Source organism: Pseudophryne corroboree, chromosome 4, assembly GCF_028390025.1.
Source record: "Pseudophryne corroboree isolate aPseCor3 chromosome 4, aPseCor3.hap2, whole genome shotgun sequence".
Taxonomy (NCBI): Eukaryota; Metazoa; Chordata; class Amphibia; order Anura; family Myobatrachidae; genus Pseudophryne; species Pseudophryne corroboree.
This window is the reverse complement of record NC_086447.1, coordinates 79612915-79632049: the sequence shown is the minus strand read 5'-3', so window position 1 is coordinate 79632049 and position 19135 is coordinate 79612915. Positions and strand designations below refer to the sequence as shown.

Genomic DNA, 19135 nt, shown 5'->3' with positions numbered 1-19135 from the left:
ATCTTACTAGAATACAATAGTGACTTTAAATAACACTGACCAGACTTTCTGTACTTATAGTAAGGACTCACCTTAGACTCTGCAGAAGACACGGCTGGTACAGAAATCTCACCAACTCTCAGCAAGTCAGTTTTGGCTGGACCGTATTTATAGGCAAGCTCTACCTCATAATATCAAAGGTATGAAAAGGACAAGTTCTCTTACCCAGAGTAAACAGTTTTGCAATAAGGTTTTTGTAAACTGGCCAGAAATCTCCTAAACGATAAACTCAACACGAGAGCAAAGCGGAGATAATGATTTAGTATTATTGTACTGTACAACCGTGATCCATACAGCTAACTAACCGGCTTCTTGTGAGCATTTGTGATATGGTTTGTTTTATATACATTAGGGTATTGCTGTATGTGGTTTTTCTCTTGTATAAAGTACTTCTATTGTCATCATTTCCATAGTCTGCAATCTCTTATACTATACAGTATGTAAAAAGTATTCCTGTCTTTATAATCTCTATTTCTTTTTTCAGAAATTACTAAATGGTTTATAGCAAGGTAATACCCCTTTCAGACTGCCAGCTTTGAACATGGGTTAAAACAAAACCACACAGTTGTGACTGTTCAACCACTAATGTTTAAACTGTCAAAACTGTGTAACAATCAAGCGCACTGAAACTAACTCTTTTGATGGGTACCAATTTGAAATAATACATTTGCAGCTCCCAATAGAGTATTCTACCTTACTCCAAACATAAACACTAAAAACATATACCATATAAAGATATGTATATCACAAGGAAGTGCATATATATAATCTATTTGATTAGAATTGTATATATTTTTTATTATTTAATAATCAAATTTCTTGTTAATGCACAGCATAAAAAATGAAATAAAAACTTTAAAACACACCAGGGCTACAATGTAAAAATGTCCAGAAACTGTGACTGTTACCGTCCAAATAACCCTATACCGCTGGAGCTCCAATAAGGATATTCTTTAAGAACACCAAGTGCTATTTTTGTAACTCCCCGGTGAAGAGCTGGTTATTTTGTAACGATATCCGTTGTTAATTTGTATCCACAGACTGGAACAATAAACTTGATAGAAACTGCAAGTGTTCACAATTGTGCCTGCCGCACAGCAGCTAGTGTCACCCTTTTCTCTCCCCACCGCCAATGATTAATGCTCACCACAGCCGTACGTTGAAGTCTCAGTCAGGCTGGATCTTAAGCGGTTGAAGCCGAGGTTTTCCGGCGGGAGCGGCGGTATCTGCAGCGTCCACGGGGGAAGGGTACACACTTTCAAAGTCAGTTTCCAGTAATTTCTCCAAAGTGTCCTCTGGCATAGAGGGATTCTGGACAGCCTGCTGGTGTTTTAAAATCAATCCTTAACGTGTTTCTCCGTGCTTCCAATCTCACGGAGAAACGCGTTAAGGATTGATTTTAAAACACCAGCAGGCTGTCCAGAATCCCTCTATGCCAGAGGACACTTTGGAGAAATTACTGGAAACTGACTTTGAAAGTGTGTACCCTTCCCCCGTGGACGCTGCAGATACCGCCGCTCCCGCCGGAAAACCTCGGCTTCAACCGCTTAAGATCCAGCCTGACTGAGGCTTCAACGTACGGCTGTGGTGAGCATTAATCATTGGCGGTGGGGAGAGAAAAGGGTGACACTAGCTGCTGTGCGGCAGGCACAATTGTGAACACTTGCAGTTTCTATCAAGTTTATTGTTCCAGTCTGTGGATACAAATTAACAACGGATATCGTTACAAAATAACCAGCTCTTCACCGAGGAGTTACAAAAATAGCACTTGGTGTGCTTAAAGAATATCCTTATTGGAGCTCCAGCGGTATAGGGTTATTTGGACGGTAACAGTCACAGTTTCTGGACATTTTTACATTGTAGCCCTGGTGTGTTTTAAAGTTTTTATTTCATTTTTTATGCTGTGCATTAACAAGAAATTTGATTATTAAATAATAAAAAATATATACAATTCTAATCAAATAAATTATATATATGCGCTTCCTTGTGATATACATATCTTTATATGGTATATGTTTTTATTGAACATGGGTTATTGCACATGAGCGCACATAACCCGGTCTCAAAGGGCCCACTTGGAATAATCCTGGTCGAGCGACCCAGTATTCTAACTCGGGTAGGGAACAGGGTTGACCGCGTGTTCATCCCGGCTCGCTGTGCTGTGTGAACGGGAAGCCGAGTTGATGCGACCTGTTTCCCATTCACTCTGTGTGGGCCGACGGCACTTGGAGATTGTGTGATTTCTAAGCACCGCCCCCTGCTGATGTCACCAACCCAGCAATATGCCGGATTGAGGACAATGGCAGTGAGGGGCCTGAGGCGTGCCGCACCTGGGAAGCACCCATGTCAGGCTCACGGTGCAACTCATTACTGTGCACGGTCCAAGCAACGACGGTTAAAGGGACTCCCAAAAATGTCGCTGTTTTCCGCTGTCATCCATCAGGATCAACGCTAAAGAGGAATTCACCCTGTTAAATACCGCAGGACCGGTAACTATATCCACGTTTTGGACATCTACCATTGGTTACTTAGACCGAACTGTATCCCTGTACTCAGCACTAATTGGGTGCAGGACTTTATATTGAGCCAAATACAAATAGACCACAGAAGGGGACACAATGATATATGTATTGCAATACCTATGATGGCTATATTTCTGCATTAACTTATGTCTGACACGTTGGCAAACGTGATTTTAGTATACTGTATATGTTTTCAGTATTAAAAGTGTTATATGAATTTTAGATTATCGTATGGCTCACATGTGTACCTATATTTATGTTAAATAGTTTTGAGCGCTGTTTTTCCTCTATTATCACAGTGCAACCCACCTCAGGCGGTGTGAAAGGGGTATAAATGACGACTGGCTAGTACTGTATTCAAGTATGTACAGCATTGAATTTTATTTTTGGGGTGCCACAGTGTCTGCTGCGCTGTGCAAGCAAAATAGGCAGTAGCAGTGTAATGTCATATCATCTTAAGTGCAATGAAGATGAGTTTATGTATCAAATAGGGGGATGCAGTCAAAATCCCACTCTTGGGAACCTGACAGTCAGAAGACAACAAGATCCTGGTGGTCAAAATCCCAACGGGTCCCGGAAGTAAGTATTGGGGTTGAGGTTAGGGTTAGGCACTAGATAGAGGATTAGGGTTAGGCTGCAGGAGGGGACAGTTAGGGATAGACTGCGGGAGAGTGAGGTTAGGGTTAGGCACTAGATAGAGGGTTAGGGTTAGGCTGCGGGAGGGGACAGTTAGGGATAGACTGCGGGAGAGTGAGGTTAGGGTTAGGCACTAGATAGAGGGTTAGGGTTAGGCTGCGGGAGGGGACAGTTAGGGATAGACTGCGGGAGAGTGAGGTTAGGGTTAGGCACTAGATAGAGGGTTAGGGTTAGGCTGCGGGAGGGGACAGTTAGGGATAGACTGCGGGAGAGTGAGGTTAGGGTTAGGCACTAGATAGAGGGTTAGGGTTAGGCTGCGGGAGGGGACAATTAGGGTTAGACTGTGGGAGGGTGAGATTAGGGTTAGGGGAAGGATTAGGGGTAGGGTGAAATACCCAAAAACCGTTAGGATTCTCGTCATCGGCATTCCGCAGTCAGTCATCTGACTGTCATGATCCTGACTGCTGGGACTTCGTACCCAACCCCTTACAGCAACAGCAGAGAGCAATAAACAGCAGCCAAGTCCACAAGGCCGCTCTTGTACACAGCACTCCCTATGTCTGATATTTTTCTAAATAATCTAATGTAATCTATAATCTATTATCTTTATCAACCCATTTTATTTATGGGATTTGCCTGGACAGCTGCTTAAGGTATCCTGCTATTACATGATCACTCATACTGCTAGTACAAGCATCAGCTGTGCTGCGCAGCCAACGTGATTTGTCTGAATGACGCCGTTCACAGACATATCGGGGGGTACATACCCGCCGATAGACTTACAATATATCATCTGTTTGCTCGAATGGCTGATATATCTGCCAGTGTGCACCCAGATTTACACTGCGAGTGTGGCAACATTTTATTTTCAGTAATAAACCAAACCACCAAGTGCCTATCTGGTGTCAGGATGTTCATCCTCTTGTTGTGTATCATTAGGCATTGATCACTATGGGTATGATGTTCAGTATGATGACATTTTACATGCCTAGGAATAAATAAAGCCTGACAGCCTGCAGCTACTAATAAGGGAATGGTTAACCGAGAGGCATCAGCAGGTGTGGGTACATTACCATAGGCGTGCGCAGGGGGGGTGCCTGGTGCGCACAGGCACCCCCTAATGTCCGGCACCCCCCACACGCCTGTTGCTGCCGCCGATTCCCGTCTCAGTCTGACGCTGAACTTGAAGGGAGGAGAGTGCCGTGTGTATCTCTCCTGCCCCTCACTGTGTGTCCCCGTATCCGGCAGTCATTTACAATGTCTTTCGGCTGTCAGCCAATCAGAGTTCGCAGACTGGCTCTTGACTGGCTCACAAGCCGGCGCCATATTTCAAATGGCCGCCGGAGACAGCCAGGGACTCAGTGAAGTGAGGCACAGGAGAGACATGCGCTGCGCTCTCCTCCACTCAGTGGCAGAGACGGAAATCGGCGGCACTGGCAACAGAGGAGGGTGAGTACAAATGGGGGCATAAGTATCTGGCACTGCTGGGGGCAAGTGTGTATATGGCACCGCTGGGGGCATATGTATCTGGCACCGCTGGGGGCAAGTATGTATCTGGCACCGCTGGGGGCAAGTATGTATCTGGCACCGCTGGGGGCAAGTGTGTATCTGGCACCGCTGGGGGTATTGAGTAAGGTGCACTGCTGGGGGCATATGTTTATATTGCTTTGAGTGCCAATAGGCGGTGCTAGACACGCCCAAAAGGTGGTGCTAGACACGCCCAGTAGGTGGTGCCAAACACACCCCTCCAACGGTGCACCCCCTAATAAAATGTTCTGCGCACGCCTATGTACATTACTACACCCCTTTCCCCCACTTCCCACACTCACCCTGCCGGAGCTGCGGCCGGACGAAAAGGGGCGTGGTCTAATTTAAAGAGGGCGTGGCCTCGCGGGTCTCCTCCAGAAATGCTGGCTGCCCCCGGAGACTAGGTAGTGTGCAGTGACGGCTCCTTTTCTGTGACAGGAGCCGAGTGCTGCAGAGGATTATCACGCTGCAGCACTCTGCTCCTGTCACTGCAGAAGAGCCAGCACTTGTGTCACCCCTTTCGTGGGTGATACCTGGGTGCAGGCCGCACCCGCCTTCTGACGCCACTGGATTAACCCTTTCAGTGCTATCAGAAATAAATAAATATTTACAATAAAAAAGTGCAGGTTGTCAAAATGTATGTATTTATTTATATAGAAGTTCTCAGCATCACATTCAGCCGGTGTATATAAAAAAATACACTATAATACATATATTAAGAATAGGCTCATATCCAAACTAAGTCACTGGAGTATTAAATGTTCATGCATACTGTAAGACAGTTTATAGTTATACCACTTTCACATTGCAATACAGATGGAGCCTCGTTCATCTAGGCTTCTCTGCTGCGCCTAGGTGCACCAAGGCATATTAGCATAAACCTTTCATCTATTGTTCTCAGCTGCAATACAATACAGAGACAACAATACAGCAGGGGATTAAGTCCGACTGCCCTGGCTCCATTTAATCCTATTACAGGGTTAAATGAGGAGGGCACCATCTATAGCTCGTCGCACCCGGGACTTGTGCACGGCTCCTTCCTGGGTGCAACCCGCTTGAGATCCCTTTAAGACTGGCGGCACCAACCTGAAATATTGCCGGGTTAGTGAAGTCAGCGGTGACATCTGTGGTGGCATCGCCTGGAGATCAGATCATCTCCAAGCATCGCCTCTCCCCATAGCGCCACCTCTCCCTATAGTGTGAACGGGTCTCGGGTCACATCGACCCAGAAATCCATTCACGCGGCACTTCCACCGGGCTCAATCGACCCTTGATATTGTAACATACCCCTTTCACACCACACCTCAACCCGAGTCGACCCAGCAATATACCGGGTTATTTTGGCAATGTGAAAGGGGTATCTCAGGAAAAAAAAACATTGATAGAGTTGTTAAATGTTCTTTCATGCAATTAGCTTGAGAGAGCTTTTCTTTGTAGTTCTACAGGTGAAACTCAGAAAATTAGAATATCGTGCAAAAGTTCATTTATTTCAGTAATTCAACTTAAAAGGTGAAACTAATATATTATGTAGACTCATTACATGCAAGGTGAGATTTATCAAGCCTTTTTTTGTTATAATTTTGATGATTGTGGTTTACAGCTTAAGAAAACCCCAAATCCAAAATCTCAGTAAATTAAAATATTACATAAAATAAATAAAAAAGGATTTTAAATACAGAAATGTTGTCCCTCTGAAAAGTATAATCATACATACAGGGCCGGTTCTACACCTTGTGGCGCCCAGTGCGAAAGTTTCCACTGGCGCCCCCCCTCCCGTGGCAAAACAGAGGCGTGGCTTCGTAGGGGAGGGTCGTGGTCACAGATATGCCCCCAGTAGCTGTGCCCCCAGATTTGCCCCAAGTAGTTGTGCCCCCCAGTAGATTTGCCCCCTGTAGCTGGCTATGCCCCCAGTAGTTGTGCCCCCCTGTAGATTTGCCCCCAGCAGCGGTGCCCCCAGTTAATTTCCCCCAGTAGCTGTTCCCCTGTAGCAGTGCCCCCTGTAGTTGTTCCCCTAGTAGTTGTGCCCCATGTAGTAGTGCCCCCAGTAGCTGTGCCCCCAGTTTATTTGCCCCCCAGTAGTTGTGCCCCCCTGTAGATTTGCTCCCAGCAGCTGTGCCCCCAGTTGACTTGCCCCCAGTAGCTGTTTCCCCTGTAGCAGTGCCCCCTGTAGTTGTTCCTCTAGTAGTTGTGCCCCTGTAGTTCTGCCCCAGTAGCTGTGCCACCAGTTGATTTGCCCCCTGTAGATTTGTCCTCAGTAGCTTTTTCGTCTGTAGCAGTGCCCCCTGTAGCTGTGCCCCTTGTAGCAGTGCCCCTGTAGTAGTGATCCCTTTAGTAGTGCCCCCTGTAGTAGTGCCACCAGTAGCTGTGCCCCCAGTATGTGCCCCTTATAGCAGTGCCCCCAGTATGTGCCCCCAGTAGTTGTGCCCCCTGTAGATGTGCCCCCAGTATATGCCCCCTGTAGCCGCTTTGAAACCTAAAAGAATAATCACAATACTTACCAGCCTCTCCCATAGCAGCGCCGCACTGACACTAGAGGTCAATACTGACCTCTAGCCAGAGTCAGCGACACCGGCTGCAGCGGGCGCACAGGGAGTCAGGGAGGAAGGTTAATAGTAGCGGCTCTTGCCACAGCGGCGCCCTCAGGGTAGCGGTACCCCAGGCAAAAAGCCTGCTTGCCCGTGGCAAGAGCCGCTACTGCATGCATATGTACCCAGTACTTGATTTGGGCCCCTTTTGCATGAACTACTGCCTCTATGCGGTGTGGCGTGGATTCTGTCAGCCTGTGGCACTGCTGAGCAGGGCCGTCTTTTCGTATGGGCTCAATGGGCTCTTGCCCAAAGGCCCCATGAGTATAAGGGCCCTAGGCTGATAGCTGAGGGTCCTCTCTTTCCAGGGGCACCAGATCTTTGAAAATCGGACCTGGGGAACCGGAGATATCTGGCTTGAAAGCAGTGGTCCCCATCCGAGCCTGTTAATTGCTCTTCCCAGCCAGATATCTTGGGTTCTGTCTGACTTAGAGTTTTTCTGAGGGTATAATCCAGAAGCTGCGACTCTCCCCTTTTGGTGAACACTGGCAGCTTGTCTCTACTATGCCCAAAACCAGAGATATCAGCCTTCCAGCAGCTGGACCCTGCTCCAGCTCCACACACCTAATATGCAGTTTTAGATTTTCGTTGGTGGATTGCTCTGGCTTCTGAGCTCTGATGCCCACGTCCCCAGTACCTCCTAAAAGGTGGGACTCTCTAGTTTTTTTTTTTTTTTTTAATCCGATTCAAAGCCTTGAGATATCTGCAGTCAAGCAAGCTGCCCTCCCACTGGAAAATGATAAATATCAAACCCACTCCACTATCCACCCCTTCCCTACATATTAAACACCCCCTATCACCCTGGTAGTCATGTACCAGGGCTTCTTCATTCAACCCAATGCCCCCTCTACAGTTTAGCCCCATCTGTGCAGTAAAGGAGTAATTAGCAGAAATTACTGCTCCAGGTCCTACATGCTGGGGGAAGATAGAACACCCCCTACCGCTCGTGGGACATCAAAGCTGCCACTGATAGCACCCCCCACCCCTACCGCTGGAGGATGGGTAGGGGGCCCAGTGCATTGCTGTGCCCAGGGGCCTACACTGCTGTTAAGACAGCCGTGCTGCTGAGGCGTTATGGAAGACCAGGATGCTTGAATAGCAGCCTTTAGCTCTTCTGCATTGTTTGGTCTCATGTCTCTCATCTTTCTCTTGGCAATACCCCATAAATTCTCTATGATGTTCAGGTCAGACGAGTTTGCTGGCCAATCCAGCACAGTAATCCCATGGTCATTGAACCAGGTTATGGTACTTTTGGCAGTGTGGGCAGGTGCAAAGTCCTACTTGAAAATTAAGTCAGCATCTCCATAAAGCTTGTCTGCTAAAGGAATCATGAAGTACTCTAAAATGTCCTGGTAGACAGCTGCTTTGACTATGGACTTAATAAAGCACAGTGGACCAACACCAGCAGATGACATGGCTCCCCAAATCAACACAGACTGTGGAAACTTCACACTGGACTTCAAGCATCTTGGATTGTGTGCCTCTCCATTCTTCCTCCATACTCTGAGACCTTGGTTTCCAAATGAGTTGCAAAACGTGCTCTCATCAGAAAAGAGGACTTTGGACCACGGAGCAACAGACCAGTTTTTTTTTCTTTAGCCAAGGTAAGACGCTTCTTGTTCAGGAGCGGCTTGATAAGAGGAATCCGACATTTGAAGCCAATGTCCAAGATCCGTCTGTGTGTGGTGGCTCTTGATGCACTAACTCCAGCCTCAGTCCACTCCTTGGGAAGCTCCCCCACACTCGCCTGACCTGAACTCCATAGAGTATCTATGGGGCATTGCCAAGACAAAGATGAGAGACATGAGACGGAACAATGCAGAAGAGCCGTAGGCCGTTATTGAAGCATCCTGGTCTTCCATAACACCTCAGCAGTGCCACAGGCTGATAGAATCCATGCCATGCCGCATTGAGGCAGTAATTCATGCACAAGGTGCCCAAACCAAGTACTGAGTACATATGCATGATTATACTTTTCAGAGGGCAGACATTTCTATATTTAAAATCCTTTTTTTTATTGATTTTATGTAATGTTCTAATTTTCTGAGATTTTGGATTTGAGGTTACAGTAACTTAAGCTGTAAACCACAATCATCAATATAATAACAAATAAAGACTTGACATATCTCACTTTGCATGTAATGAGTCTATAGAATATATTAGTGTCACCTTTTAAGTTGAATTATTGAAATAAATTAACTTTTGCACGATATTCTAATTTTCTGAGTTTCACCTGTGGTACTGAATTAATAAGTTTGTGTCCATGCATGCATTAAATATTAGTATAGGTGACAGTGTGTAAATACCAACAAGCACACAACAATTGTATCACCCAGGCTTACATTTATAATTCATTGTAGCAATGTTTTGTTGTGTTACCTCCCTGCTGCTGGTATGTACTGTACACTGCAGCCACATAGAGAGCTCACATTTCATCCACACCCGTTACTGTGGGAAACTGAGCTTTCAGCACAAATCCTGGCTCCTTATGTAATGTTTGCAGGTTCCTTAGTTCTCCTTCGCTATTGGCTTGTTGGCGCATACAGTACAAACTGTCACCTGTGCAAATATTTATTTCATGCATGGATGCAAACTTACTATTTCAGTTCTACAAGCTAATTGTATGATAGAACATTCAACAATAACAGCTATTTTTTTCTGAGCTTAGTGAATCACTGTGTACATGAACTTTTAATACTGACGGGACTTTTGGATGTGAACCTATTTTTAATCTGTGTATTATATTGTATTTTTATATACACCGGCCAAGTGTGATGTCTAGAACTGTAGTCTGTTACATAACTAAACCATTAAATACTGACAGCCATTGCTTCTTTTCTATATTTATTTCCATGCCCAGTCCTACCACTGGAGGCACAGGGTGTGGCAGTAGCCAGGGACTGTGTAGGAAAAACGGAGCACTATCTCACATTTAAAAAACAAAAAACATATCAAGCAGCATGATACCCCTTACCAGTGGCGTCAGAAGGCGGGTGCGGGGGGGGTGCAGCCCGCACCCAGGTGTCACCCTCAGAAGGGGTGACACCAAAGTGCCGGCTCTTCTGCAGTGACAGGAGCTGAGTGCTGCAGTGTGATAATCCTCTGCAGATAAGGAGCCGGCACTGCACGCCGCCCAGTCTCCAGGGGCAGCCAGCATCTCCGGGCAAGCTGGACACACCCCCGAAGTAAAGAAGAGGAGAACCGTGAGGTCACGACCCTTGAAATTAGGCCACCCCCCCTTTTCAGCTCTGGTGGGCTGAATAGTGGGTGTAGTAATGCAGAGTGCGCAGTGGGTGTCACCACACCTGGTGACGCCTCTGCCCCTTACAAACATGCAGCTAATCCTGGGTTTTTGTTGCATGTGAACACTCATCAACCCGGGACTCCTGAATGTGCGAAGGAAATAAACAAAGTCTAAAGGGGTTATTCAGAGATGAGCACAGATTGCTGCATAGGCAGCCAGATTTGTGCTCATCTCTGCACATGCTGGGGGCTACCCAGCACAAGGCAAGGACACCCACAGGGCCGTAACTAGGTATGTGCGGAGGGGGTACCACACATAGCGGTGCAGGCGGTAGGGGGTGCTGTTGGCGGCACTTGTCAATTATCTGTTTTAATTACTTTCACTTGCAGCTCCCCCCCTTTCGAAGCCCAGCATCTCCTGACCACCCCTATCTGCTAGCCTGATCCCTTCTGTCGCTAATACCTATACAACATTCATGAACTCAGCTTCAGATTCTTTTTTATTCAGTCACACTGTCCTTTATTGCATTTCAAGATGCTGACATACTGTATCCGAGGTTCAAACACATTGCCTGTGGCATTGCAGTCAGACAATCTATTCATTGAGATACCAGCACTCCCATAGAAAGCTAGAGAATTCTATTTGAAGCTTACCTTGTACTTTGTGAAATAATGATCAGCATTCCAGCAGAGCAGATCTATGTAGTGTGCGGCTGCAAATGGATTGGATATGTGGGTGCACGCTACATACTGTAGATCTGCTCAATTACAATGCTGATACTGTAGCTTCATGTAGTGTTCATAGGTTTTATGCAGGATCAAATAGCTCAATGAGTAGGGTGTTTGATTAGAATTCAACAGGTTAAAGGTTTGAGTCCTGGGTATGGCAGTATATTGAAATGTGTTCTTTAATAAAGGGTATTGTAACTAGTGATGTGCACCGGAAATTTTTCGGGTTTTGTGTTTTGGTTTTGGATTCGGTTCCGCGGCCGTGTTTTGGATTCGGACGCATTTTGGCAAAACCTCCCTGAATTTTTTTTGTCGGATTCGGATGTGTTTTGGATTCGGGTGTTTTCTTACAAAAACCCCTCAAAAACAGCTTAAATCATAGAATTTGGGGGTCAATTTGATCCCATGGTATTATTAACCTCAATAACCATATTTTCCACTCATTTCCAGTCTATTCTGAGCACCTCACACCTCACAATATTATTTTTAGTCCTAAAATTTGCACCGAGGTTGCTGGATGGCTAAGCTAAGCGGCCCAAGTGGCCGACACAAACACCTGGCCCATCTAGGAGTGGCACTGCAGTGTCAGACAGGATGGCAGATTTAAAAAATAGTCCCCAAACAGCACATGATGCAAAGAAAAAAAGAGGTGCAATGAGGTAGCTGTGTGACTAAGCTAAGCGACCCAAGTGGCCGACACAAACACCTTGCCCATCTAGGAGTGGCACTGCAGTGTCAGACAGGATGGCAGATTTAAAAAATAGTCCCCAAACAGCACATGATGCAAAGAAAAAAAGAGGTGCAATGAGGTAGCTGTGTGACTTAGCTAAGCGACCCAAGTGGCCGACACAAACACCTGGCCCATCTAGAAGTTGCACTGCAGTGTCAGACAGGATGGCAGATTTAAAAAATAGTCCCCAAACAGCACATGATGCAAAGAAAAAAAGAGGTGCAACAAGGTCGCTGGTGGCTAAGCTAAGCGACCCAAGTGGCCGACACAAACACCTGGCCCTTCTAGGAGTGGCACTGCAGTGTCAGACAGGATGGCAGATTTAAAAAATAGTCCTCAAACAGCACATGATGCAAAGAAAAAAAGAGGTGCAATGAGGTAGCTGTGTGACTAAGCTAAGCGACCAGAGTGGCCGACACAAACACCTGGCCCATCTAGGAGTGGCACTGCAGTTTTGTAGCGAGAGGATGAGTGCTTCCATCCTCATGTGAATCTGAACCACTAGCCATGAACATAGGCCAGGGCCTCAGCCATTCCTTGCCACTCCGTGCCGTAAATGGCATATTGGCAAGTTTACGCTTCTCATCAGACGCTTTTAATTTTGATTTTTGGATCATTTTACTGAACTTTTGTAGTATACTTGACGACACAGAGGTAGAGTAGTGGACTACTGTACCGTACTGCTATTTATATACTGGTGGTCACAGCAAAATTCTGAGCAATGGACTACTGTACCGCACTGCTATATATATATACGGGTGGTCACAGCAAAATTCTGCACTGTCCTCCTACTATATACTGCGCACAACAAAAATGCAGCACAGGTATGGATGCATAGTATACTTGACGACACAGAGGTAGAGCAATGGACTACTGTACCGTACTGCTATATATATACTGGTGGTCACAGCAAAATTGTGCACTATCCTCCTACTATATACTGCGCATAACTAAAATGCAGCACAGGTATGGATGCATAGTATACTTGACGCCACAGAGGTAGAGCAATGGACTACTGTACAGTACTGCTATATATATACTGGTGGTCACAGCAAAATTCTGCACTGTCCTCCTACTATATACTGCGCACAACTAAAATGCAGCACAGGTATGGATGCATAGTATACTTGACGACACAGAGGTAGAGCAGCGGACTACTGTACCGTACTGCTATATATATACTGGTGGTCACAGCAAAATTCTGCACTGATCTCCTACTATATACTACAATGCAGCACAGATATGGAGCGTTTTCAGGCAGAGAACGTAGATATTTTCAGCACACTGAGCACAGATATTTGCAGCACACTGAGCACAGATATTTGCAGCATACTGAACACAGAAACTGAGAGAACGCAGCCACGTCCTCTCGCTATCATCTCCAAAGCACGAGTGAAAATGGCGGCGACGCACGGCTCCTTATATAGAATACGAATCTCGCGAGAATCCGACAGCGGGATGATGACGTTCGGGCGCGCTCGGGTTGACCGAGCAAGGCGGGAAGATTCCAGTCTGCCTCGGAAACGTGTAAAATGGGTGAAGTTCGGGGGGGTTTGGATCCCGAGAAACCGAACCCGCTCATCACTAATTGTAACTGAATAACAACGAGCTCTCAAGTAAAGTGCATAAATGTGTCCAAATCCATTTTCTTGCAGTGGTCTATAAATGTGTGTGTATCATTTCTCCTGTGTGCAACTGTGACATATCAGAATACGCTCTACTGGGTAATGCTATTCAATTTAGAGGGAGATGTACTGTACTAAAGTCTTGGAGAGTGATGAAGCGGAGAGGGATAAAGTATTCGCCAATCAGTTCCTAACTGCCAGGCTTTGTTTGAGAAATGACAGCTTGAAGCTGTTTTTTGATAGTTTATCTCTGTCCGCTTTATCACTCTCCAATGCTTTAGCACATCTGCCCTTTAGAATGTTTATGTGGGAATTGAGGAGCATCCCTTCTCCTCCTTTATTTTTGTTTGTTGTTGCAAGATGGACACTTATAGGGGCAGAGGTACTAAGCCTTGGAAAGAGATAAAGTACCAACCAATCAGCTCCTGTAATTTTTCAAATACAGCCTGTAACATGGCAGTTAGGAGCTGATTGGCTGCTACTTTATCTCTCTCTGCTTTTTCTCTCTCCAATACTTAGTACATCTCCACGTAAAGGTCTGTTTTTGGAATGTAAGAGAGATAAACTCCCCAATTAAGTGGAAAAAGAGTGTGACACACGTATATATCTCCGGGTGTGGATCATAGGGTCGACCCCACTTAGGTCGACAGTCTTTAGGTCAACCACTATTGGTCAACAGTGACTAGGTCGACACCTGAAATAGGTCAACACGGTCATTAGGTCAACATGAACACTGTCAACATGGAAAAAGGTCGACAAGCTTTTTTTACACATTTTCTTGGTGTTGTTTTCTTTGTAAAGTGACCGGGAACCCCAATCAGTGCAACGTGTCCCCTCGCATGGCTCGCGAGCGTCGTGCAAGGTTACTATTCCCAATCGTGGTCCACGTGGATCGTAAAGTATGAAAAAGTTCAAAAAAGAAAATAACTGTGAAAAACTCATGTCAACCTTTTTCCATGTCGACCGGATCCCCATAATTCCATAAGGTGGGAGATAAAGTGGCTTTATTGCAGGAGATTCATTTGGTGGATAGGGAAGTGCTTAAATTTAATGCAATGGGTTTTAGTGTTCTGGGGTTGGCTACCCTCAGCTCTAAGGGGATCAGTATCATTTGCCAGCACACGGGATCCTGACAGTCAAAATACCAACGCTGGGATCCCGAAGTTTGTGAAGCCGATAGGGGGGAGTAAGGGTGGGTTCCCTCCTCTCCCCAACCCCCTAACCTCCCCCTTGTTGCCAAACCCTAACCACCCCCATAGTTGCTTAAACCTAACCCCCTGTCCCCGCTGCCTAAATCTAACCCTCCCCGTCCCCCACAGCCTAACCCTAATCCTCCGAGGGGGAAGCCTAACCTTAACCTCCCCTCCCCGCAGCCTAACCCTAACCCCCGGGATGCAGCCTAACCCTAACCCTCCCCCGTAGCCTAAACCTAACCACACACACCCCTTCCGCGGCTTACCTGACATGCGACCCGGTGTCTAATTGTTTGGGCTCCCGGCTGTCAGTTTTCCGGCAGCGGGATGTTGTACTCCTCTGGATATTGGTGTCGGCATTTAGAAGGGGGTCAGTATTCCGGTGTCAGTATTCTGACTGCCAGGATACAGACAGTTGGGATCCTGACTGTCTTCATGTGCTGGTTAAAAGTGGTATCTCTCTCTTTGTCATTGTTATCCTATCCATTGCAGCATCTTTTATGCTCCAAATATATATTCTGAAGTGTATTTCCAACAGTATTGCTTAAACTTATCCCTTATGATGACATTCCATTGATAGGTTGAGGGGGGGGGGGGGCATTTTAATTGAACTTCTTCTATGCAGAAGGGGAGTGATTCCGAGTTGATTGCTATTTTTTTCGTTCGCACAACATATTCGCAATATTGCGAACATGGGCCCTCATTCCGAGTTGTTCGCTCGCAAGCTGCTTTTAGCAGCTTTGCACACGCTAAGCCGCCGCCTACTGGGAGTGAATCTTAGCTTATCAAAATTGCGAACGAAAGATTAGCAAAATTGCGAATAGACACTTCTTAGCAGTTTCTGAGTAGCTCCACACTTACTCGGCAACTGCGATCAGTTCAGTCAGTTTCGTTCCTGGTTTGACGTCACAAACACTCCCAGCGTTCGGCCAGACACTCCTCCGTTTCTCCAGCCACTCCCGCGTTTTTCCCAGAAACGGTAGCGTTTTTTCGCACACACCCATAAAACGGCCAGTTTCCGCCCAGAAACACCCACTTCCTGTCAATCACATTACGATCACCAGAACGAAGAAAAAACCTTGTAATGCCGTGAGTAAAATACCAAACTGCATAGCAAATTTACTTGGCCCAGTCGCACTGCGGACATTGCGCATGCGCATTAGCGACTAATCGCTCCGTTGCGAGAAAAATATAATGAGCGAACAACTCAGAATGACCCCCATGTTGCACAATAGCGAATAACCGCCTCCAACGTATTTTTGCTATTTCGTTCGCAGTAGTACACAAAGTAGGCGTATGCCAAATGACATTGCACTAATGCGGACCCATCGCATTACCACAAACCTCATCGTAAAAATCCTAACTTCTCGTAGATTTACACATTCCTCTTAAAATTGTACACGCTTTTGCTAAAATCCGCACAGCGGGGGTCATTCCGAGTTGTTCGCTCGCAAGCTGCTTTTAGCAGCATTGCACACGCTAAGCCGCCGCCTACTGGGAGTGAATCTTAGCTTCTTAAAATTGCGAACGAAAGATTCGCATTATTGCGAAAATACATCTGTGTGCAGTTTCTGAGTAGCTCGAGACTTACTCGGCATCTGCGATCAGTTCAGTGCTTGTCGTTCCTGGTTTGACGTCACAAACACACCCAGCGTTCGCCCAGACACTCCTCCGTTTCTCCAGCCACTCCCGCGTTTTTCCCAGAAACGGTAGCATTTTTTCACACACACACCCATAAAACGGCCAGTTTCCGCCCAGAAACACCCACTTCCTGTCAATCACATTACGATCACCAGAACGAAGAAAAAAACGTGAGTAAAATTCCTAACTGCATAGCAAATTTACTTGGCGCAGTCGCAGTGCGGACATTGCGCATGCGCACTAAGGTGAAAATCGCAGCAATGCGAAGAAATTTACCGAGCGAACAACTCGGAATGACCACCAGCAATGGGTTTTTTTTTAAGTTAAATTACAGCTTTCAGTTCAAACTACACAAGCCATCCTCAATTACGATTACAATTAGTGTAATGAATGATAATGGTCATGACCAATTAAGTCTTCAAAGAATACCTGAAGAACACTTAGTAGGCATAATTGGCAATCAAAATTTAAATTTATAAAATAAAAATATAGATGTGGTAAATGTGCCTGGTCTAATGCAATTTTTTTGTTTTTTTTGTGTAGAGGTGTAGTTTGTGAATAAAGGTGTTTACATGTTTTTTTTAAACAAAAACCTCCTAGCTCTCATTATTATTTTTTTTTGTATTCTTTAATTAAAAATAACATTCTTAAGTTAGATGTGTGAAATGTTTAAGGTAACCAATTTCTGCTAGCCAATCTGCTGTTCCTTCATTGCATTAATAAACACAACACTTAGACTTCTACTTAAGTCCAGTGGTGTAGGCTGTGCAAAGCCGTTTGGCTGTGCATTTATTGATCTAAGCTTGCATTTTTATCAAAGCATGATAAAATTGACACATAACAGCAGCGTTCAATCAGCGTTAATTTATCTTCAGCTGATATCGATTGGGAATTGACATTTCTTCTCTTCTTGTCACCTACAGGTAATTACAATTGACTACAACCAACAACATATTCTGCTGCACTATATCTATATAGGCAAAGTTAATTCTGCTGGGTAATTACAATTGACTACAACCACCAACATATTCTGCTGCACTATATCTATATATGCAAAGCTAATTCTGCTGGGTAATTACAATTGACTACAACCACCAACATATTCTGCTGCACTATATCTATATATGCAAAGCTAATTCTGCTGGGTAATTACAATTGACTACAACCACCAACATATTCTGCTGAACTATATCTATATATGCAAAGCTAATTCTGCTGGGTAATTACAATTGACTACAACCACCAACATATTCTGCTGCACTATATCTATATATGCAAAGCTAATTCTGCTGGGTAATGCAAATTGAAACATTATTGCATAGTATGTGATTTTGAAGTACTTTTTTAAGTTTTGAATGATATAGACCCAGTGTAATCTTTGTGGAATGCCTGGTTGTTGTTTTTAAGGTAATTTATTGCCTGGCATTTGAGGGGGTGGGGTGTGGTTACAGATTTCAATTATTGGTTTCACTTGTAATAGTCTTCTACTTAAGTCCAGTGGTGTAGGCTGTGCAAAGCCATTTGGCTGTGCATTTATTGATCTAAGCGTGCATTTTTATCAAAGCGTGATAAAATTGACACATAACAGCAGCGTTCAATCAGCGTTAATTTATTTTCAGCTGATATCGATTGGGAATTGACATTTCTTCTCTACTTGTCACCTACAGGTAATTACAATTGACTACAACCACCAACATATTCTGCTGCACTATATCTATATATGCAAAGCTAATTCTGCTGGGTAATTACAATTGACTACAACCACCAACATATTCTGCTGCACTATATCTATATATGCAAAGCTAATTCCGCTGGGTAATTAAAATTGACTACAACCACCAACATATTCTGCTGCACTAAATTTATATATGCAAAGCTAATTCTGCTGGGTAATTACAATTGACTACAACCACCAACATATTCTGCTGCACTATATCTATATATGCAAAGTTAATTCTGCTGGGTAATTACAATTGACTACAACCACCAACATATTCTGCTGCACTATATCTATATATGCAAAGCTAATTCTGCTGGGTAATTACAATTGACTACAACCACCAACATATTCTGCTGCACTTTATCTATATATGCAAAGCTAATTCTGCTGGGTAATTACAATTGACTACAACCACCAACATATTCTGCGGCACTATATCTATATATGCAAAGCTAATTATGCTGGGTAATTACAATTGACTACAACCACCAACATATTCTGCTGCACTATATCTATATATGCAAAGCTAATTCTGCTGGGTAATTACAATTGACTACAACCACCAACATATTCTGCTGCACTTTATCTATATATGCAAAGCTAATTCTGCTGGGTAATTACAATTGACTACAACCACCAACATATTCTGCGGCACTATATCTATATATGCAAAGCTAATTATGCTTGGTAATTACAATTGACTACAACCACCAACATATTCTGCTGCACTATATATATGCAAAGCTAATTCTGCTGGGTAATTACAATTGACTACAACCACCAACATATTCTGCTGCACTATATCTATATATGCAAAGCTAATTCTGCTGGGTAATTACAATTGACTACAACCACCAACATATTCTGCTGAACTATATCTATATATGCAAAGCTAATTCTGCTGGGTAATTACAATTGACTACAACCACCAACATATTCTGCTGC

At 44.7% G+C, this 19135-nt stretch overlaps 1 protein-coding gene across 1 annotated transcript in view; it reads right to left on the bottom strand.

Moving 5' to 3' along the window:
* The window catches only part of LOC134908933 (cytochrome P450 2C5-like), a 128949-nt gene extending 128800 nt beyond the window's left edge, over positions 1–149 (bottom strand). Inside the window, exon 1 of the mRNA XM_063915187.1 lies at positions 72–149. The gene's annotated coding sequence lies outside the window, so the exon portion shown is untranslated. The remainder of the gene's footprint in view (positions 1–71) is intronic.
* Between the last annotated feature and the right edge of the window lie 18986 nt (positions 150–19135).